Here is a 22889-nt window from a genome sequence, read left to right as displayed (position 1 = left end):
GGAAAAAAGCGAAGAGGAGGGAGGCAGAGAAATTGTACTGCCTTGACAGCCCAGCCAAAGTATTTAAAGGCCAAAATGATCAACAGGGTCAAATGCTACCAAGAGGTCAACACTAGGACTAAAAACCTACAAAAGATGTAGCAATGTGGACTTCCAGTAAAGTGGGAGAGGAAGTCAGTCAGGAGCTGCTGAGTGTATGGAAAGCTGTAAGAGGGAAACTACCAAATGCAGAAAAAGTGGCTATGAAGAGAGGAGAAAGCAGGGTTGGGGAAGATTTTTGTTTTACTATGGGAGAATTTGGGGAACAATTAAAATGTCTGCAGAAGAGTTATCTTAGGAAAGGATTGGTTGAAAAAAAAAAACAGGATGAGAAGGGATAATTCATATTGGACACTACTCAAAGGATGGGATCTGAAGAAAGGAGACATGTCTTTACTGTAACAGGCGGTATGGAGAGGATGGTGCCGAGTTTTCATTAGGAATTATAGTCAGGTGACTTCAATTTTCTGTGACTAAGCCATCTGTGGAAAGGGCTAGAGTTGCATGAAGGAAAATTTTTAAATAGCCGTTGTGAAGCGTGCAACTGTAATCCCACATCTCCATTATGTTGCATGATTTTCTACAGGCTTTGAGAGGGCATTTGGTAGAATACATCAAGAACTGGGGTTCCCCTGAATAAGTAAGGCTTAAGCCCACTAAACAGTTAACTTTGGAATGAAATTTGGGAGTATCCTAAATGTTCAGTGAATCTTGGGTCCTCCTTCACTTGAAACCAGATCTGCTTTCTACTCTGTGAGTCTTTGATTCCAACTGATTTTGGATAAGACTTCACTTTATGTTCTCCCCAGATCTTAGATGAAAAAAAGAGGCTCTGCTTCTCTGGAGACAGAAACATGAATGCATGCTTAGTTCAGATATGCACTTACCATGCTTTTGTACAGGCTGTTAATGCAATCTGGTGGTCGTACAAAGAAGGAAAGGCAGACTTTTTCAATTGAGTAATTATTTATTGAGGATCTGCTTAGTGGGTCAACAGCAAAAAGACACATTGGAAACCAAACTGATACAAGATTTCAGTCATCAAATGCCAATTTCATGAAAGACAGTGTACAAGGGTGGGTATATAATGATGGATAATAAGACAAATTACCAGCTCTTGAGGATCCCAGTCTGATGAAGATTGGACAAGGAGTCTGGCCTCAAGGTGGGCCTGGCTATGAGAAGAGATGGATCAAGAGCTCTATTCACATTTGGGTTTCTTGGCAGTGGGTGTGGTACACCAGGGATGATAAAGAGGTTAGGAAGCAAGTATTTCTGCTGAGACTTTGAAATGTCTAAGTGACAAGTTTGGAATAAGGCTTTAAACACCAGGATACAGTCTACATTTGAGCTAATAATGAATACCTTTAAAAGTTTTAAGCAGAAGAGTCATATTGATTGAGGACATATATTTTGACACCACAAAGTAGCTGATAATGCATTATAATTCTGAGAGTAAAGTACCATTACTCTTGTTTTATGTAAGAGATTAAGAAAGCCTGCCTAAGGTCATATAGCTAAAGAGTGACAAAGCCAGGATTTGAACTCCAGTTCTAAATAAATCCAAACCCAGAGCTTTAAAGCATTATACTGGATTGCCTTCAGCAAAGCTGTGGTCTCAGAATCTCCTGGCAGTCCACCATCTACTTTTTAAATAGATTTAATGCCCTGGAACCAGGCCATTTCAATACTTCAGGCTATTTAAAAACAGAAAACTGTTAACCAGTGGTTCTTTTTCAGCAGTGGCAAGGGAGGGGAAGTGGGCTTAAAAAAGGGTTTTGGGGGAATTCCCTGGTGGTCCAGTGGTTAGGACTCCACACTTCCACTGCAGGGGTCCTGGATTCAATCCCTGGTCAGGGAGATCCCACAAGCCATGTAGCGGCGAGGGCAAAAATAAATGAATAAATTTAAAAAAAAAGTTTTGGAATAAGGAATACATATAATAAAATTCAAAGCACACAACAAAGAGTTTTCCCCAACCACTACTCCCTTACATAAAGGCAACCACTATCAACCATTTGTATATTTTAAGGATTTCCTATAAACATAAACATTTATATATATATACACACACACACATATATGCTTGTGGTGAATTAAAGATTGCCACAAATAATCCTTTTCCGCACTTATGAAACAGTAGTATCAATTTCCCCCTTACCTGCCCTCTGTAAGGGCCCTGTAATTGGCTTTTTTAAAAAAATTTATTTATTTATTCATTATTTTTAGCTGTGTTGGGTCTTTGTTGCTGCGTGCGGGCTTTCTCTAGTTGCGGCGAGCAGGGGCTTCTCATTGCAGTGGCTTCTCTTGTTGCGGAGCACAGGCTCTAGGCGCGGGACTTCAGTAGTTGCAGCACGTGGGCTCAGTAGTTGTGGCACACGGGCCCAGTTGCTCCACGGCATGTGGGATCCTCCTGGACCAGGGATCGAACCCGTGTCCCCTGCATTGGCAGGCGGACTCCCAACCACTGCACCACCAGGGAAGTCCCTGTAATTGGCTTTTAACAATAGAACACAGAAGTGATTTTAAGATCTACTTTCATCCACTTGGAAGTCAAGTGCCATGCTGTGAGACCACATCAAAAGAATCAAGGTGCTTTAGTCAACAGCCCCAGCTGAGCTCCCAGGTGACAGCCAGTGGCATCTGCCCGCCAAAGTGAAGCCTCCAGATGGCAAGTAGCCCCAGCCAAATCCATGTGGAACAACACAACCACCCAGCAGAGCCCAATTAACCCACAGGATTTTAATACTTGTTTGAACTACTAAGGTTTTTTTTTAGTAGATTTTTTTTTTTTTTTAATTTTTGGCTGCATTGGGTCTTCGTTACTGCGGGCAGGCTTTCCCTAGTTGCGGTGTGATCTATCTTCCCAGACCAGGGATCGAACCTGTGTCCCCTGCATAGGCAGGTGGATTCTTAACCACTGCACCACCAGGGAAGCCCCGAACTACTAAGTTTTAAGGTGGTTTATAATGTGGTGACACACCAAAGTCTTATTTTCCTATTTTCTGCTATTCAAAGCATTAGTATTAAAAAGTTTAGGTACAGGAACTCCCTGGCGGCCCAGTGGTTAGGACGCGGCACCTCCACTGCAGTGAGCATGGGTTCGATCCCTGGTGGGGGAACTAAGATCCTGCACACCCCATGGTGTGGCCAAAAATCAAAAGTTTATGTACATATTACCCTATACGTGTCAACGTCTATGTGCAGTTTAAAATAAACCCCTCATTTTCTAAACCTACGCTGTCACTGTACAACAGCCATAATCTACACTCACTTTCTCAATCTTACTATCTATAGTTAACTAGTGGACAGCTTGGAGAAAATTTCTGTCATTGCAGAACTTTTAATTATACAGTGCTGTTCTAGAGCAGTGGTCAGGCAAAATTTCTGTAGTGTCAAATGGCATTTTAGGCTTCAAGGCCCATAGTCTGTCAGAAGTACTCTGCACTTGTGCAAAAGCAGACACGATTGGTCAATAAACGAGCATAACTATGTTCTAATAAACATAAATATTGGAATTTTAATTGGAACTAATTATTCCTTTGATAACTTATCAAATTCTATTTGTAAATCTGATTGCTGGAAAATGGAATTTAAGCTATGGATTTTACTTGCATTAACTAGGGTTAAGCATCACTTAACTGTTTATATCTTTTGCCATTACCTATCGGGTTGTTGAGCTTTTACCTCTTAATTTATAGGGACTGTATTAAAGAAAAATTAACTCTTGGCAAACATTTTATTGGTTGTTTGTTTTTCCATACAAAATTTTTAAAAATCTAGACATCTTCCAGTCTTTTTAAGTATTCATTTTTAATTATTATTAATTAATTTATTTATTTTTGGCTGTGTTGGGTCTTCGTTTCTATGCGAGGGCTTTCTCCAGTTGCGGCAAGCAGGGGCCGCTCTTCATCACGGTGCATGGGCCTCTCACTATTGTGGCCTCTCTTGTTGCGGAGCACAGGCTCCAGACGCACAGGCTCAATAGTTGTGGCTCATGGGCCTACGTGCTCCACTGCATGTGGGATCTTCCCAGACCAGGGCTCGAATCCGTGTCCCCTGCATCTGCAGGCAGATTCTCAGCCACTGCGCCACCAGGGAAGCCCAGGATCTTTTTTTTTTTAATTAATTAATTAATTAATTTTTTTATGGCTGTGTTGGGTCTTCGTTTCTGTGCGAGGGCTTTCTCTAGTTGTGGCAAGTGGGGGCCACTCTTCATTGCAGTGCGTGGGCCTCTCCCTATCGCGGCCTCTCTTGTTGCGGAGCACAGGCTCCAGATGCGCAGGCTCAGTAATTGTGGCTCACAGGCCCAGCTGCTCCGCGGCTTATGAGACCTTCCCAGACCAGGGCTCAAACCCGTGTCCCCTGCATTGGCAGGCAGATTCTTAACCACTGCGCCACCAGGGAAGCCCAGGATCTATTTTTGTATTCCCTTAAATTGTTCCATTCATAGAGTAGTCCACTCAGGTGCCAGTACCACCTTTTTTTTTTTTTTTTTACCACCCTTTTTTATTTGGCTGCACCATGCAGCATGCAGGATCTTAGTTCCTCGACGAGGGATCAAACCCTTGGACCGCCAAGGAAGTCTCCACCCTGTCTTATTATTTTAACATCTGGTAGAGCTAGTTTTCCTTTATGAGTCTAGTTCTAATATTACTCATAATAATTCTTAATATTATGGTTTTCCCATATGAATATTAGAATCAACTTGTCTACTTCCAAAAATTATCCTGTTATTTTTAATGAGATTTTAATAAACTTATACTTTTCTTTAGAGTTATTATGTTGAGATTTATTGGACATGGTATGACTTCCATTTAAGGTCTCATTTTTGTCATTTTAACATTTTCTTCATATATAACTTACACATGTCTTCTTAATGATTCCTAGCTTTGTCTTCCTTCCAGTTTATCTTCAAACTGATTACTTGCTACTTCAATGGACCATTTTCAGTTGACACTCACAGCATTTAAGAAAACTTATTATCTACAACTGATTTTTACCTTTTTCCCCATTTATACATTTTCTTCTCATACCTAATTGCCTTTGATAGTACCCTTGAACAAAGCTTTCTGTTTTAATCGGAACAGTTCTAGGGTTCCTCTGTTAAGCATCACACAGGCTTTCAGAATAAGATACATTTTACCAGGCTTGTAATCCTGACTCTCAGCAATTTTAGTAAATGCCATTTTAGCATGTTGGGATAATATGTAACTTTTATTGAGATAAATTAATTGCAAATATTTTTGATGTATTCTTAAAATAATCTAGGAATAATGTTATATTTTTATATAATGGTTTATCTATTAAGGTCTTTATGTCCCTAATTTAGCAGGTATATTCCACTATATATGTGAAACAGAAAAGAGAATCCAACTCCCGTCTTCTAAAGACATAAATTCTTGAGGAATTTTTAAATGCCTTGAAATTCTTATTCTGACCCTCTCATTGAGCCCATAGTTTAGTAGCACAGGCACTGGAGAATTTTAATAAAATATGATAAACCCTACCAAAGAGCAAAGCTAGGGGTGGGGATGTGTGACACCTTTCAGGGACTACTGAAATGCTTCTCTTCTTGCTTCTAGTCTCTTACACATAACAAATGCCACATACCTTGTTTCAGGCCATCGGCATCTTGGCCACTATTGCTGTAGCTTGAGGAAGCTTTCTTTTGCTGATAACATACATAGAACATATACAGACATAGCCTTTACCCTTGCTTTTAAAAGGAGTCTCCATTAGGGACTTCCCTGGCAGTCCAATGGTTATGCAGGGAGCACAGGTTCGATCCCTGGTCGGGGAACTAAGATCCCACACGCCACGCAGTGCGGCCAATAAATAAATAAATAAATAAATAAATAAATAAATAAACAAAATAAAAGGAGTCTCCATGTACTTCATACTTCCTCTCATAGCACCCAGGAGTCTCTGTTAGGCTGAATGAAGTTGATGATTGAAGGTATTTATGAGAATTAGTTGGAAGGGAACTATACATGAAAGCCCCAAACCAATCACTAGCTTTGAAGTCAGATTCAGTGACCACCACCATAGTTCCTGGACCAGCTGTGTGACCTTGGGCAAATAACAGCATGTACCTTGTAGGGCTGCTGAGAGGATTAAGAGATGTATAGAATGATTTTAGCAGTTTTGGCCCATGGTCAACATGCAGTAAATATTCTCCATATTCTATGTCCTGAAGTGTATTTACATAAATATTCTAAAATGACAAAACCATAGAATCAAAGATTATTCACTTTTATAGAGCTCCAGAGTAAACATGTTAAAATTATCCATTTAAATCTGGTTATAAGTTTTATCCTGGCACCTACTTGTCAGTGCAATGACTGCTAGTAAGAGAGGTTCTATAAGTTATAATTTAGAAAGATGTTTCAAAAATTTTCTTCAACATAAAGACACTTACAGATTATCAAAGAAAGTTTAAAAGGCCACACACGTTTTAGTTAAAAGATGTCTCAAATTTGAACAACAAATCCTCTGCAATTCCATTATTTTCATATAACACTTTGAAGCTAAATTTAGTTTCAAATAGTTAGGCACTGTTATATCTTTAGAGTCCACCAGCAAATGATTTGGAAACCCAACATCTTTGTTTCCATGATTTTTCTTTTCAAAATTAAACAAAACCAAACCAGCACTGTTATTATCCTTACTTACTGGGGTATTGTTAAAAAGTAGGATATGCCTATGGCCTTACTCTATATTGGGTACCTTATGACACACTGATACTAATATTTACCAGTTGAGGTTCTTTAGTCAGCTGTCAGTAGAACTGAGGCTGCTTGGCTATATGGGAGTGAGGTAAACCTCTAAAAACTGGTGAATAATATCTTTCAAAGGACTTACACGGCATGGGGCTATCTAGCTCCACGGTAAAACATGGTGCAATGACACATAAAATGGGTGCTCAGTCAGGGAGGGTGGCTTCTCTTCTGAAGTGCTGCCTGAGCCGAAATGACAAAGTGGAAAAGGAAGATGGAATGGGAAAGGGAAACAGCATGTGCAGAGACCTAGACGCAAAAGGACCGAAAGAAACCAGCATGTCCAGAAAGAAATCTGAGTGGTAAACGTGAGAGGGCTAGACTGTATCTTGTTCATCACGTATCCCCAATGTCTAGCAGAGTTCAGTTCATAAAAGCTGTAAAGCCATAAAAAGGGTGAGTTAAATGACTAGTCTTCTGACAAGATGAGTAAATAGCATAGGTTATTTACTCATCTTCCTCTAACTCAGCCCGGGAGATATTATACACACAAATAAGAGGGAGGTTAGGGATGTGAGAAACTAAATATGAAGAGTCCCCTGGATGAACAGATCATGATTGGGCCCTACTATACAGGGGCAAGAAATGGAAGCCCAGTGTAGAAAAGGGTAGAGTGCCATGGGAGTAGGGGTTGTGCCATAGGCTGGCACAGAACTCTCCTGGGGTGGTCAACATACTGTAACCATTAGCTCCTGGAGTTCTCCTCTAGAGAATTACAACTGAGGGGAAGAAGAGGAAGTTCTACCATCTGCCATTCTGGTGAAGTCCAGATTCTAACTCACAGGCTCTGTGCCTTGAGGACATCTCTACTTTCCTTCAATTCATTAGTACACTAGGGCCTGGGCTTGGCTCCTCCCTTCTACCACCAGCTGATTCAAAATTCCCATCCTCTACTGTGAGCTCATAGGGTAAAAATAATCAGTCATTTGGGGAATACAGCATCTACTATAAAAGACAACAGCCTCAACCAGTATTCTAAATGAAAGAGAACAAAGACCATAGACTAAGACATGTTGAGTATTAAAAAATGGATTGTTCATAAATCATAGCAGTGTTTTCTTAGGTCAGTCTCCCAAGGCAATAGAAATAAAAGCAAAAATTTAAAAATGGGACCTAATCAAACTTTTAAGCTTTTGCACAACAAAAGAAACCATAAACAAAATGAAAAGGCAACCTACAGAATAGGAAAAAATATTTGCAAATGATGCTACGGACAAGGGCTTAATTTCTAAAATATACAAACAGCTTGTACAACTCAGTATCAAAAAAACAAACAACCCAATCAAAAACTGGGTAGAAGACCTAGATAAGACATTTCTCTAAAGAAGACATACAGATGGCCAATAAGAACATGAAGATGCCTGACATAACTAATTATTAGAGAAATGCAAATCAAAACTACAATGAGGTATCACTTCCCACCAGTCAGAATGGCCATCATTAAAAAGCCTACAGATAACAAATGCTGGAGAGTGTGTGGAGAAAAGGGAACCCTCCTACACTGTTGGTGGGAATGTAAATCAGTGCAGCCACTATGGAAAACAGTATGGAGGTTCCTTAAAAAACTAGAGTTGCCATATGATCCAGGAATCCTGGGCACATATCCGGAGAAAACTCTAATTTGAAAAGATACAAGCGGGACTTCCCTGGTGGCGCAGTGGTTAAGAGTCCACCTGTCAATGCAGGGGACATGGGTTCAATTCCTGGTCTGCGAAGATCCCACATGCTGCAGAGCAACTAAGCCCATGCACCACAACTACTGAGCCTGCGCGCCACAACTACTGAAGCCCGCACACCGCAACGAAGAGTAGCCCCCACTCGCAGCAACTAGAGAAAGCCTGTGTGCAGCAACAAAGACCCAACGCAGCCAAAAAATAAATAAATAAATAAAACGAAAAGATACAAGAACCCCAATGTTCACAGCAGCACTATGTAGCTGACAGGACCTAGAAGCAAAAATACCTCAGTATCTAGAGCACATGTAGCGCCCAGATCTTGGTTCCTTAATACCATTGTCCAATAAAGGAACCATGACTCCTTAAATAAATGGCTAACTCTGGGACAAGAAAGATATAAGATGAACCTGGAGCATCTTATGATGCCATAAAGTGAGAAGTGTTTAAAAACAACAGCACAATGATGGCGGCATATTGAAGGGACACAGGAGCCAACTGTAAGAGCTGCCAGTGGCCAAAGATGCAGCACTTTGAACAAAATTAAGTTTATTACTGGATTATTTCCTAAAGCATAAAACGAATATCCATGAGTCCATAGTGGTAGAAATAAATTTAATAAATGAGGGAAGAGACCAATTACTTTCTATAGAATTTCAATTAACTGATGTAAACATTTCACCCTTAAGAATACCACAACTCCATACTACTATATATAAAATAGATAACTAAGAACCTACTGTATAGCACAAGGAACTCTACTTAATACTCTGTGGACATATGTATAACTGATTCACTTTGCTGTACAGCAGAAACATTGTAAATCAACTATACTCCAATAAATATATATATATTTATAAAGAAAGAATACCACAACTCCACTCTTCTTAAGTGTGGGCTGCACACAGTGACTTCATTCCAAGGAGCACAGCACTGGGGAGAGGGGGTAACTTTACAGTGGAAATACCTGAAAATATGACCTCAGCCATGTGATCAAGGTTAACATCAATAGTAATAAGTCATGTTGATAGTATGTACCCTTGATATGGGAGAATAGTACTGTGGTCTTCCTTTCAAAATCACTTAAGATTTTTAAATCCTAATTATGAGAAAATCCTACTTATGAGAATAACTCAAACTAATTGAGAAACTTTCTACAAAATGCCTTACTCAAAACTTGAGGTCATCAAAAACAAGGAAAGTCTAAGAAGCCGTCACAGCCAAGAGAAGCCTAAGGAGACATGATAACTAAATGCAATATCTTCAGTGGGATCCTGGAACAGACAAAGGACATTAGGTGAAAACTAAGGAAATGTGAATAAAGCATGAACTTTAGTCAATAATAATGTACCAATATTAGCCTATTAATTGTGACAAATGTACTATACTAATATAAGATGTTAACGTTAGGAGAACCTGGGTGCAGGCTACATGTGAATTCTTTGTACCAGCTTCACAACTTTTCTACAGTTGTAAATAGTTGTAAATCTACAACTATTCTAAAATGAAATAAATTTCAAGGTCCATTTTATCACCCCTTTCCCAGGTAACAGTTAAGTCACCCTTAAAAAGCAGTATAAAATGTTCTCACACCCCAAAGGGCTTATAATGGAGATTAGGGAGAGCTAAAGTAACAGGGGCTCCTTTGAACCAGGCCTTAGGATCCTAAATTGACAAATATATCACCTAGCATGTTGGGTCATTAAAAGTGTTCCTAAATAACAATAAAGAGAAAGGTGTTGCTAAGCAGACATTCTAAGTATTACAGTTGATTTGTTAATTCAGTTAAATTGTTTTCCAAGAGAATATTGACAGGTCCATTAACTGGAGCTGTTCATAAAGCCCTAATTAAGCAACAAGACTCACAAGAGCCATTGTCACTGTTTTAGGTTCTTAATTAGTTGCTCTTACCAGGTTGTTTTCCTTTGTGTGAATTCCTAGGCACTGAGGCACCTTTTTATGTCCCTTTGGGGCCTGCAGAATTTATCCTCTGGGGTTTTGTTTTCCTGATTAAAATTTGAGATATAACCCAAAATTTCAATGTAAAAGTTCATTGACAAGTTTCTTTCAACCCTGAAAGAAGGAAAATAAATTGACAGGTGCCAGGGATAGCACTACAATACTTGGGGCCCCCTACTCATCCTGTTTTAATTTTCCCTCTTAATATAGTACAAGGCCTGAAACTTGAGCAGAGCAATGAAAAGGGGCACTTGTGTTTACAAACTGCTATCTATGGCAGGAGGTGGCAGCTTGGATATTTACAGACCAATATCTGCCAGTCCAATTTCAGTTTTCATTGCAGCATGGGAAAAGGGTGATGGCGAAAGAGAAGGAATGGACAAAAAGCTACTCTGAAATGTGTAACTTCATCTTAGACTCAATAGGAAATCTTAAAAAAAAGAAATCAAGCCGACAGGGAGTAGTAGGTGACCAATTAACTTCACTTATCAAGTAGGAAATCCCATTAAATTATTTTAATGTGCATGATTAAGCCACTGAAACCTCCTGGGGTACTGAATACAGGCACAAACACCAAATGAATTTTCCCTTTTCAAGTAGCAACATAGGGGCCCCTCCCTGCACCTGGGTAGCTTTACCATGCTCAGGAAAGCAATCTGTATGCTCAGAGAAACTTGAGATCTCAGATTTTAAACCCTGGCTGTTCATGATATATAAAATTTTCCTCTTTCCTTAGGGACCATTTCTATTTCACTACCTAGGGTTGAGTTTGTGATCAGCTTCTGCTGGAAACCAGATTGCTATTCTTTCTTAGGGCCTCTTCTTTAGATGTACATTAGTGTACGTTAAAAGAGAACAATTATAAGTAACCCATTCAAAAAGTATATATAACAAACACCAAACACAAGAAATAAGGACTATCCTACTACTGGATAATTTACTAAAGTCACCTCAGTCCTCTAAAAGGAGTTTAATACCATATGGTAAAAGCTTGCTCTAAGGCAAAGGTATTGATAACATAAATTTTCAGGGACACATGTTAGTACTGGCCCTAAATCTGTCACAAATGAGCTGTAAACTCCCAAGGCCTGAATTTCATTCCTTAAAACAGACTTTGGTAATTCTGCCCTGCCATCTGTTTTTGAAAGGTTCTCAAGCTTAGCATGGTTGAGGGGAATTTTTTCTTTCAACACTGAAAATTTTGTGAAATTTCACTTTCAGTGTCCCTAAATAAAGTTTTTTTTAAAAATAAATTTATTTATTTTATTCATTTATTATTTTTGGCTGTGTTGGGTCTTTGTTGCTGCATGCTGGCTTTCTCTAGTTGTGGTGAGTGGGGGCTACTCTTCGTTATGGTGCCCAGGCTTCTCACTACAGTGGCTTCTCTTGTTGTGGAGCACAGGCTCTAGGCACACGGGCTTAGTTGCTCCACGGCATGTGGGATCTTCCCGGACCAGGGCTCAAACCTGTGTCTCCTGCATTGGCAGGCGGATTCTTAACCACTGTGCCACAAGGGAAGCCCCCTAAATAAAGTTTTATTTAAACACAGTAATGCTCATTTGTTAACATATTATCTATGGCTGCTTGCACACTGCAATTGCAGACTTGAGTAGTTGCAACAGATATTATATGGTGCACAAACCTAAATTATTATCCGGCCCTTTACAGCAAGTTTGCCAACTCCTGCTCTAGAACAGTAGTGTAAACTTCCTGCATTGCTGGAAATGTCTTCTAAACTGGCCAGTAGGTAGTCACTAGATACTGATATGGAGAAATGAATTTTATTTGTCAATTTAAATACACATGTAGTGTACAGCAGAGCTCTAGAATATGAGGGCTTAGTTTAAGTCTTGGACTTTTTTTTTTTTTGGCTGTACTGCACGGCTTGTAAGATCTTAGTTCCCCGACCAGGGATTGAACCCAGGCCCCTTGCAGTGGAAGCCCGAAGTCCTAACCACTGGACCGCCAGGGAAGTCCCAAGCCTTGGACTTTAGATTAATCATTCTTCTCTAAAATTCTAGTTCTCGCCACAATTTTCTTTTAAATAAATTTATTTTTTTTGGCTGTGTTGGGTCTTCGTTGCTGCGTGCGGGCTTTCTCTAGTTGCGGTGAGCAGGGGCTACTTTTCGTTGCGGTGCACAGGCTTCTCATCGCGGTGGCTTCTCTTGTTGCGGAGCATGGGCTCTAGGTGCGAGGGCTTCAGTAGTTGTGGCACGTGGGCTCAATAGTTGTGGCTCGCAGGCTCTAGAGCGCAGGCTTATTAGTTGTGGTGCACGGGCTTAGTTGCTCCGCAGCATGTGGGATCTTCCCAGACCAGGCTCAAAGCCGTCCCTGCATTGACAGGCGGATTCTTATCCACTGTGCCACTAGGGAAGTCCTGCCATAATTTTTTTAGAATTTTAAGTATTCCCACCTATAAAGAAAACCTCACTTCTGTTTTTCCTTTAGTCTCACACTCTGACTACACTCTCAGTACTTCTGACACCAGATGTGTGGGTGTTTTTCCCACACCAAGCAAATCTTGTCACCAGCTGGGTGTCCTGCAATTTAACTCAATTCTGACAATATCTACACCTAGAGATAACTTCAGATCCCAGAGGCCAAGGGCACAGTCCCACAAGACTGCCCCTTCTCCACTTCAGATGCCAGACACAAGTCCAGGTTGTTGACCTGTACTTCTGACAGAAAGGCTATAAGTCAGAGATTGCCACAGCCTCCTCCTTGGGTTTGACTAATTTTTGCTAGAGTGGCTCAAAGAGCTCAGGAAAACAGCTTACTGTATACCTGTTTATTATAAAAGGATACGATAAAGGATACAAACGAACATCCAGATGGAAGAGATGCGTAGGACAAGGTATGTGGGAAGGGATGCCACTCTCCCAGCAGCTCAACGTGTTGTTCACCACCTGTTAAGTTCTCTGAACCCCATACTGTTGGAAGTTTTATGGAGGCTTCGTCATGATCATTAACTCCATTTCCAACCCCTCTCCCCACTCTGGAGAATGAGTGTGTGTCTGAGACGGGTGTGTGAGTGTGTGTGTGTGAGTGTGTGACAATTCTAAGCTCTAATCATTGCCTGGTCTTTCTGGTGACCAGCCCCACCAGAACAAAAGACATACATCACCCATGAAGTTCCAAGGGATTTAGGAGCTCATTGTCAGGAGCCACATTCAAAGACCAAATATTAGAACAAAAGATGCTCCTAGTGCTCTGATCACTTAGGAAATCACAAGGGTTTTAGGAGCTGTACCAAAAACCAGGGGCAGATATATGTATATCAAGCGTGCGTGTGCATAAAAAAATGTATGTATATATATATTTTCTATTATTTCACACCACCCATTTGAGCTGAAGTGAGTTAACTAGAAACTACATGACAAAAGCACTGCATACATTACTTATCTTGGTGTCACAAAGGGTTGTCAGACATCTGAGGTCCCAGTGGAGGAAGGTTTCTCACTCAGGTAAAGACATCTAGGATTCAAAGAGGAAAGGAATGACAGGCTATCCTTAAGGCAGGGTCCTTTTCTAACAGAAAAAAACTGTTTGCACCCAGACTAGGACCAACTCCACAGGAGGAGTTACTCCACTCTCAGAGGTGCAAAACGTTGCCCAAAGGTACTCAGCCACAGCGCCAAAACAGTACTGGAACCAGACCTCAGTAAAGGCAGCACTTGCTCTTCCAACAGTGTAACACCATCCGAGGCATCACACTAGCCTGGACAGCTGACAACTGCTGGATGATTCCTGAAACAGATAATTTTTTTTGTTTCAGATACCCAAGTACCCCAGGTAGAAGACATGGATATAGGTATCCCCATGAATTGAACATTGACTGCAAAACAGAGGCCTGGGAACATTGATTGCAGACCTTGCTGTCAAATCCTTTAAAAAATTGGAAACAGGAAACCCTTTCCCATGGCTTCAGTCATTTTATCCAACATTGAGAGAGTTCTTGCCATGTGCTGGGCACTGTGCTTGGGATCTAGCTGTGAACAAGGTAAGATACACTATCCTTTCCCTCACGGAATTTACAATCGCCCCCCAGTTTCCTCAGATGGAATGACACAGATAATCTCAAAGATCCCACATGCCTTCAGACCATAATCACCAAAATCCTACTCAGCCTTTCCCTGAGTAGGATTTGTTAGGGGCAAATACAGTTGATTCTGCCTCCCAATTGTTTCCTGATGGGCTCCAACTAACAAACAGGCCTGGCACATAGTCAATGTTGGAATGAATAAGGACATTTACCTGATAACTCCATACAGACTGTCCATCTGCCACTAATTTCCTCTCTTCAGGAGGGCCAAGGATGCCCTACTTTCAAGTCATCCTAAAAAGAAAAAGATTTCAGTGTCCAACATCCCAGCTCCTAAGGCTGCTTTTTTGTAGAGATAGAAACAAAATGCTGTCTGTCGTTTATGATTTACCATAATTTTTATATCCTCAGCAATTATTTTATTTCCCACTACTTACCTTTTTTCTTGCCTGTTACTACTAAAGACCTCTAGATATCAATTGTATTAAGAACCAATATATTAAAGGCTATTCACAATGAACATTTGAGGTATTCACCCAAAGCACCCAACATTTAGCTAAGAGAATCCTTTTAAGGCAAAGCCAATTGATAGAACAAAACTAGCTCTGATAAATAACTCCTCTGCTTCCCAACATCCTCACCAGTTCCTTCTGTAGAACTAAGATGTCACTTTTCACAGAAAGCAGCAACTAAGTCAGCCCTATTGGACAACCTCCAGCATCACCCTGAGTGATAAGTGATTGCCTAGAACTGAGAAGCATCTCTTTTTAGAAAATTACCATTCTAAAACAATATCACTACAAAGGGGACTCAATATCTACTGCTCCAAAGAGGCAACAACTCCGCTTACTCCTGAAAATCAGTAAGATATCAACAAAAATATACTGTCAACCTAAAGCAGAAGTTATTATCATTGTAGCTAGGCCTAGTATCTAGAGCCCCCTCAATGAATTGCTATTTTTATATTCCATTAATGAGCTAAAGAATGCCCAGGGAATCCCCTGGTGGTCCAGTGGTTAAGACTCTGCGCTTTCACTGCTGAGGGCCCGGGTTCGAACCCTGGTTGGGGAACTAAGATCCCACAAGCTGTGCAGCGCGGCCAAAACAAAAAAAACAAACAAGAAAAAGCCCATAATTTTAAAGCAAATTCACATCTACGTTTCCTTGTAAGGCACGGCATTCTCACAGGTAACTACAGCTATCCTTCTACAAAGGGTTTATCCTGACTAGCTCTGCACTGTGGGGGAGTGGGAGCTATGAAATCTGCAAAAATCCCATTGACTTTCGCCCTCTATAAGGCCCCCTCTTTTTTGTGTGTCTGCGCACAGTTTTGTTTTCTTTTGTTTTGCGGCGGGGGTGGGGGGGGCCGCAGCACGGGGCATGTGGAACTTCCCTGACCAAGGATCTAACCCATGCAGTGGAAGCTTGGAGTCTTAACCACTGGACCACCAGGGAAGTCCTATAAGGCCCCTTTTGAGCACTTGGTAGACTCAAAAAATAAAAGCCCAACTTTTCCTCTCTACTTATATACCCCTCCATTGCCTTTGTTCTGTTTCCAAGGCACGACTCAAGGATTCAAGGAACTTCATACTAGCCAAACCTGTCGGACCAGAACCATTCTCCATGTTAGGTTTCTCTTTGCAAAGGCATGCTCTTGCAGATTTAACCTTAATGGAAAAGCAACTATGCAGGCATCCTGGTATAGTTAACAACATAGTTGGCATGAACCAGGCCCAGAATGCCAACCAGCTATTGGCTGCTGTTCTCCCAGCAGTGTAACACTTGCCTAGGTACACGGAAACCTAGGCAGCTGCCTACAGCTGGGGCCAAAGGTAGGCTAATGGAGTTGCACTCACCTGGAGCTGCATCTTCCCAAAGTCCACAGCTGGCCCCTCTGCAATCAAAGCACTCCAGGTTAGAGTCAGCCAACAGTTAGTGAACACTTGTGTGGAGTTCAAGACCCCTACCCTCAAAACTCTGTAACTTGGTGAGGCCTGAGCCACAGAAACAATAACAAGAAATAAAACAAATAGCTTTCCCTTGGTTAGCTTTATTGTCATATGTCATTTGTACCTGCATACCACAGCAGTTCAACAGTAGCAAATTAATGGTCTCATCAAGTATCAAATTAATGGCTCTGTCACTTAACAGCCAAGTGGCAGTGGGCAAGTAACTTAACCTCTGTACCTCAGTCTCCTCATCTGAATGGGGGTGTTGATAATAGTACCCATGGTGGTTGGGAGATTTAAATGGAATACAAATTAAGCCCATAGGATAATATCTGCTATAGACTGATAACTCAGTAACACTTGCTATTATCAGGAGCTACATTCCAGGCAAGGAGATGAATACTGGTGAGTAGAAGGGGAAGTTATCCTGGGAGAGCAATGGGCAGTGAAAATTGGAGAGGCTGGTTAAAACTAGATTGAGAAGGGCCTCAATTATGTGACCTCTTGAAGAACCATAAAACAGCATCTTAAAAAATGATTGGATGCAGTAATCGGTGTGAAAGGAACTGGAGGCAGTTAGGTTGCCATTCCTGCCAACGACCCCAACTACTGGTTGAAAACAATAACCGAAATATTTGCAAAAATGTTAATAAACATTCCTACCCACTCACCCTTATAATCTTATATATATAAAGTGAGAGTATCTAAGACCATACTTTTTTCCAGCCATTCTCTAATTTCACTCCTAAACGCCTCCAAACAATTTAGAGGAAAAGGAAAATAGAGGGGGCTTATTGTCCAGGTCTAAAAACGAATCCAAAAATAGCCTGTCCCTTTCAGGGACTCGGGTTGAAGGGACTGACCGAGCTCCACCCGAACACGTGTTCCTCAGAAACCTTCCCAAGTCCCTGGCCCTGGTGCCTGGGGACCGAGACTCTCCGAGACCGGCTCTGGGGAACTCTCCAGGGACAGTAGGGATGGTAGGAAACAGGGGGCGACTCTGGGGGTACGACCCCCAGCATCTCTTCAAGATGCCCTCCGAACCTGGGGTCACGAGGGAAGGAACCCCAATTTCGTCCCGTGCCTCGGAAGAAGCCTCCCCACAACTGCCTCTCGCCCCCGGCTGGTAAACCTCCAAGGCCTCTCCCTTCTTTGCCCTTACTCACCAGCACGTGTCCGGAGCTCGGCTGGGACACTGCAGCCCGGGTAGAGTCCGCAGGGGAAAGGGCAGCCGGGACCCGAGGGGAGCCCCGCCCCGGGGCGGCTACTGGGCGGGCCCTCAGCGGGCGGGACCCAGAAACCCCGCCCAGGAAAGAGTTAGAAAAATGGGAGAGCTGTGGCAGAGGTGAGCATACTCTTTACAGGAGCTAGACCCCGGAAGAGAAAAGGTAGGAATCCGAACAAGCGTTATAATTATCTGACACCCATCCCATTTGTTACTTACGCTTGGAAAGGGCGCTGGATGTGGGACTGCTTAAGAGAAAACTTGGTGTATCCTAGCGGGGCGGTGCTTCCCGCCTGCCCACACCGAGCGCCGCGGGTTCCTCTCACACGTGTGGCGCCTTTCGGTTGCCGCAAGATCAGCCCACGCTTTTTCCACCTCCCACGCAGATCCTCTTTCTGGCTTTCTTCAGCAGTTCTGTCACTCGGCTAACGGATCGCCCGCCCACACAGGTCACCTTGGTCTTTGGGATCTCTCCAGGAGGTTTTCGGCTGGATTATGCTAGTCACTCCAGCCTAACCTGTGGGACCATCCCTGCGGCCCTGCAGTGGGATCCTTAGCTGAGCTGCAGCAACTAAAGAGTACTGTCTTTCTCTGCCAGACTTGCCTTTCACCGTGGCACAATAGCCAAAGAGGCCACATTTTGCCCACCAGGTTGCCAGCATTTCTTTTGAACACTAAACCTTCCCCCACTACCTGGAGTCAATATGATTCTCTCCTGCTGAACATTTGGTGAAGCTGAGGACTAGAAGGGCAAGGCCCAGCAGCAGTAATTCCGAAATCCATTCCATAATTCTCAAAATTCTAAAGCCACTTCGTTCCTATTGCTCCCCCACCTCCAGCATCCTACTGGCTCTGCTGATCGATTACACCTGGCACCTTTGTCAGGTGAACCCCTGGGAGTCAGCCAATGCCCTTATCTGCCAACATGTTTTATTATCTATTTCCTCAGGTATTTCATAACAAAAAAAATGTGCTTCCTGTACACCCCCACCCTTCCAGACCTCTGCTGAGAAAGCCCAGAGTCCTACATTGATTCCAGGAAAAGACTTTAGGCCCTAAGGACAGAGAGCCACTGAAGTGGCAAGCACAAATCCTCCCCAGTTTTGATGGAGTTGGACACAGGCTCTGGTAGGAAAAAGGCTTACATAAATACAGTAATTAAAAACGTCACATGATCAGTGCTGGGCTGGTAGGCAGGAGCTCTGCTTTGCAGTTAAATAGGAAAGTGGCTGAAGACTGCTGCCATAATCAATGCCTGCATCCAGCTGCCACAGTGTGTTCATAAAGGAGGGTTATGAGAGCTATAAAACCGGACAGATGGGGTGGGTAATTGTCCTGCAGAGCTCTGCTAAAGGAGAAGTTGCACTGGCATCTCATATATTTTGCTTTCTTTCGTTCCAAACACACAAAATGGAGAAGGCAGAGCTACCCTGAGGATTCATGAAAAGGCAGGATGAGGTTTGTGTGAATGTGTGCATGTGTGCTTTCAGAGCAAAGACAGGAAGTAATTGAGAATAGGGAGATACCAGGGCCTTTAAGGAGAGAGGGACCAAATGACCTGGAGACAACTGGTTTCACAGATCAGTCCAGGGAGAAGGCAGGATGGCGGGAAGGCCAGACATTATAAGTAAGGCTGAGAGATGTGCCATATTCTCATGTGATATTGAAAATGTGGTCACCTTTTTTAGCTATAGGCCATTCAGTGTCCTTTGGAGGAAAACCTAGATTATGATTTCTTCATTTCTCAGTTAAAAAATCCTTTATAGTCAACCTTCTTAATCTCCATCCTTTTAAATTCTGAATTCATTTTGGTGAGTTGACTTATATGGTCTTTTATTTATAATATCAACTACTTTTTTCCCTTTTTGTTTCTTATTCTTGCAAAGACAAAATTGTTAGGAATAACAAAAAAGAAAAGGGAGAATTTCTAGAAAAAAAAATGCAGCGAGATGAAAGGCAAAGGATTAGGGAAGGTCCATGAGCTCTGAGTTTGACCTCCTAATCGAAAGGCTGGCTCCAAGGGACACTAGGCTTCCAAATTTTTTGCCTGCCTTTCCCTTTCTCCTTCATTTATCCTCTCCTTCTTGCTTCCTTACTTGATGTCTTTCGTCCCCGAGACTGCTCTTTTCCTCTCCTCCCTGGACAGGAATCACCAGTAGAGAAATATTTAATCATTTCTTCAATTAATCTGCCCATCAACATTTACTGACCATCTACCATTTACCAGACCCTGTTCAGGCGCTGCATATAAAGTCAGAGGAATAGGACTTCCCTGGTGGCACAGTGGTTAAGAATCTGCCTGCCAATGCAGGGGACATGGGTTTGATCCGTGGTCCAGGAAGAGCCCACATGCCATGGAGCAACTAAGCCCGTGCGCCACAACTACAGAGCCTGTGCTCTAGAGCCCGCGAGCCACAACTACAGAAGCCCACGCGCCTAGAGCCTGTACTCTGCAACAAAAGAAGGCACTGCAGTGAGAAGCTCGCACACCACAACGAAGAGTAGCCCCCGCTTGCCGCAACTAGAGAAAGCCCACACACAGCAACGAAGACCCAATGCAGCCAAAATAAATAAATAAATTTATAAAAAATAAAATTAAATTAAAAAATAAAGTCAGAGGAATAGAGATTCCTGCCTGCCTAGAGCTTACAGTCTAGTGGGGAAGAAAGATAAGTAGTATAGGTATCCTTGGGCGTATGTCAGGGGCAGCTAACCTAGCCTGGGGAGTCAGGAAGAGTACTAGAGATGGCAGTATTCCCTCTGGCTGATCTTAAAGGCTTAGAGTAGAAGAGGGATCTCTCCTGCATCCCTGTACTCCTTGCTGCTGCTCTGTAAGAGCTAGCAAAGTTAGAGTGGGGCCCTGCAGTAGTCCTTATTTCTTTTTTTAAAATTTTATTTATTTATTTATTTGGCTGCGCTGGGTCTTAGTTGCGGCACACGGGATCTTCATTGTGGCGTGTGGGATCTTTAGTTGCAGCATGTGAACTCTTAGTTGCGGCACGTGGGATCTAGTTCCCTGACCAGGGATCGAACCTGGGCCGCCTGCATTGGGAGCGCAGAGTCTCAGCCACTGGACCACCAGGGAAGTCCTTACTTCTCAAACGCATAGTTAGATTGTCAAGGATATAGAGAAATTGGAACCCTCATACACTGCTGGTGGGAATGTAAAATGGTGCAACTGCTTTGGAAAACAGTCTGGCAGTTCTTCATATTATTAAACATAGAGTTACTTTATGGCTCAACAATTCCACTCCTAGGTGTATACCCAAGAAAATGAAAATGTATGTCTACATAAAAACTTGTACACACATGTTCGTAGTAGCATTATTCATTAGAGCCAAAAATTTGAAACAACCCAAATGTCCTTTAACTGACAAATGGATAAACAAAATGTGGTATATCTATACAGTGGAATATTATTTGGCCATAAAAAGAAATGAAGTACTGATTCATGCTACAACCTAAATGAACCTTGAAAACATTGTGTTAAATTAAAGAAGCCAGACCACACAGTGCTTAATTCCATTCATATGAAAGTCTAGGACAGGAAAATCTATAAAGACAGGAAGTAAATTAGGGGTTGCTTAAGTTGAGGGGGGGTGGTGAGATAGCTAAAGGTTATGGGGTTTCTTTTTTTTTTAATATTTATTTATTTGGCTGCATTGTGTCTTAGTTGCGGCATGCGGGATCTTTGTTGCGGCACGCGGGCTTCTCTCTAGTTGTGGTGTACGGGCTCTAGAGCACACAGGCTTAGTTGCCCTGGCATGCGGGATCTTAGTTCCCGGACCAGGGATCAAACCTGCGTCCCCTGCATTAGAAGGTGGATTCTTAACCACTGGACCACCAGAGAAGTCCCATGGGGAACTAATTATAACTGAGGAGAGTCAAAAGGATATCGACTACTAAACTTAAATAGAAGTTGAAATTTTTCCCGTTCATGTAAGGTACCTGGCTCACCTTCTATGTCTACAATCCATTGTGTAACTGAATTTTGAACACTCTTTTCATTTAAAGTCATTCCAGGAGGTGGGTCATTTTGCAAAGCCAACAGTTCTTTCTGTAGTCATTTCTGCATTGACGCCATGATGGAACCATCCCCCCAAGGCCGGTGAGGCAGAGATGCAGGGGGAGGAGCTGCTGTGTTTGCGTAAAGGTGTGGGGCCCAGCATCCCATGGGGTTTCTTTTTGAGGGGATGAAAAAGTTCTAAAATTGTGGTGATGGTTGCACATATCTGTGAGTATAATAAAAACCGTTGAATCGTGTACTTTAAATGGGTGAATTGTATGGTGTGTGAATTATATCTCAATAAAGGTGTTAAAACAACAATAAGAAGCATACCTGGGGACCTAAAAGATCTGCAATTCTGATTAAAATTGTGGGCCTCATGGTCATTGTCAATTTTAAGGTCTAGAAAGGACTTTTTATTTTGGGTCTTGTGGCCTTTCAGAGTTCCTTCCTCAGTATACAGAGAAAATTAATGCATTTGGGTGCCCAGCACAAACAGATGCAGAGGGGTAGACTGTGCATTCTCATACTTCCCCTCCCTAACTTGACTCTCTCATAATGTTTTGGTTTAAGATTTATGACGGTGTACCTACTGTGTAGAAGGTATATGGAAAGAGCTAGTCTCTTTATTTTTCCAATGGTTGAAATTAAGTTACTAATAGGCTACCCTCTATATAAACAGATAAAGCTCTTTAGAAGATAGGCAATGTGGGGACTTCCCTGGTGGTGCGTGGTTAAGAATCTACCTGCCAATGCAGGGGACGTGGGTTCGAACCCTGGTCTGGGAAGATCCCACATGCCATGGGGCAGCTAAGCCCGTGTGCCACAACAACTGAAGCCTGCGCTCTAGAGCCCGCGAGCCACAACTACTGAGCCCATGTGCCACAACTACTGAAGCCTGCATGCCTAGAGCCCATGCTCTGCAACAAGGGAAGCCACTGCAATGAGAAGCCCATGCACCACAACGAAGAGTAGCCCCCGCTCGCCACAACTAGAGAAAGCCTGCCCGCAGCAACAAAGACCCAACGCAGCGTAAATAAATAAGTAAATAGAAGATAGGCAATGTGATACAAAGAATAGTTGCAAAGCATCCTGGGATTCTGGGCTCTCTCTATGGCATGTAGGGAAACATCATGGTGACATCAGCTAGAGCAAGACTGATTCCCAGTCCTTCTTGATGTTGAGCAAGTTCCAAGACTTGGCTCCCTCCTCACATG

The 22889-nt window shown here is 42.4% G+C and overlaps 1 protein-coding gene, 1 long non-coding RNA gene and 1 other non-coding gene across 5 annotated transcripts in view; 1 reads left to right on the top strand and 2 right to left on the bottom strand.

The window, feature by feature from the left end:
- Positions 1-986: 986 nt before the first annotated feature.
- On the bottom strand, positions 987-17693 carry LOC132362536 (uncharacterized). Of its 2 annotated transcripts, none has more exons than XR_009502396.1 (5): positions 17608-17693; positions 16349-16386; positions 14705-14786; positions 13844-13924; positions 987-2536 (listed from the first exon to the last, which is right to left on the bottom strand). It is a non-coding gene; the product is annotated as an uncharacterized LOC132362536 (long non-coding RNA). The 2 variants fall into 2 exon arrangements; XR_009502397.1 differs by lacking the exon at positions 987-2536 and adding an exon at positions 12484-12781.
- Positions 13992-14191, bottom strand: LOC132364198 (small nucleolar RNA SNORA74). The gene has a single exon (XR_009502745.1). It is a non-coding gene; the product is annotated as a small nucleolar RNA SNORA74 (small nucleolar RNA).
- Positions 17694-17755: 62 nt separating the features above from the next.
- SIL1 (SIL1 nucleotide exchange factor) overlaps positions 17756-22889 on the top strand; it is a 313911-nt gene continuing 308777 nt past the window's right edge. Inside the window, exon 1 of one of the 2 annotated variants that reach the window (XM_059917197.1) lies at positions 17756-17829. The gene's annotated coding sequence lies outside the window, so the exon portion shown is untranslated. The remainder of the gene's footprint in view (positions 17830-22889) is intronic. The other variant, XM_059917198.1, reaches the window with a different exon arrangement.

The sequence above is a fragment of the Balaenoptera ricei genome, chromosome 3 (genome assembly GCF_028023285.1).
Source record: "Balaenoptera ricei isolate mBalRic1 chromosome 3, mBalRic1.hap2, whole genome shotgun sequence".
NCBI classification, from domain to species: Eukaryota; Metazoa; Chordata; class Mammalia; order Artiodactyla; family Balaenopteridae; genus Balaenoptera; species Balaenoptera ricei.
Note: the sequence above shows the minus strand (reverse complement) of the source record. Positions and strands in the feature narration are given on the sequence as shown.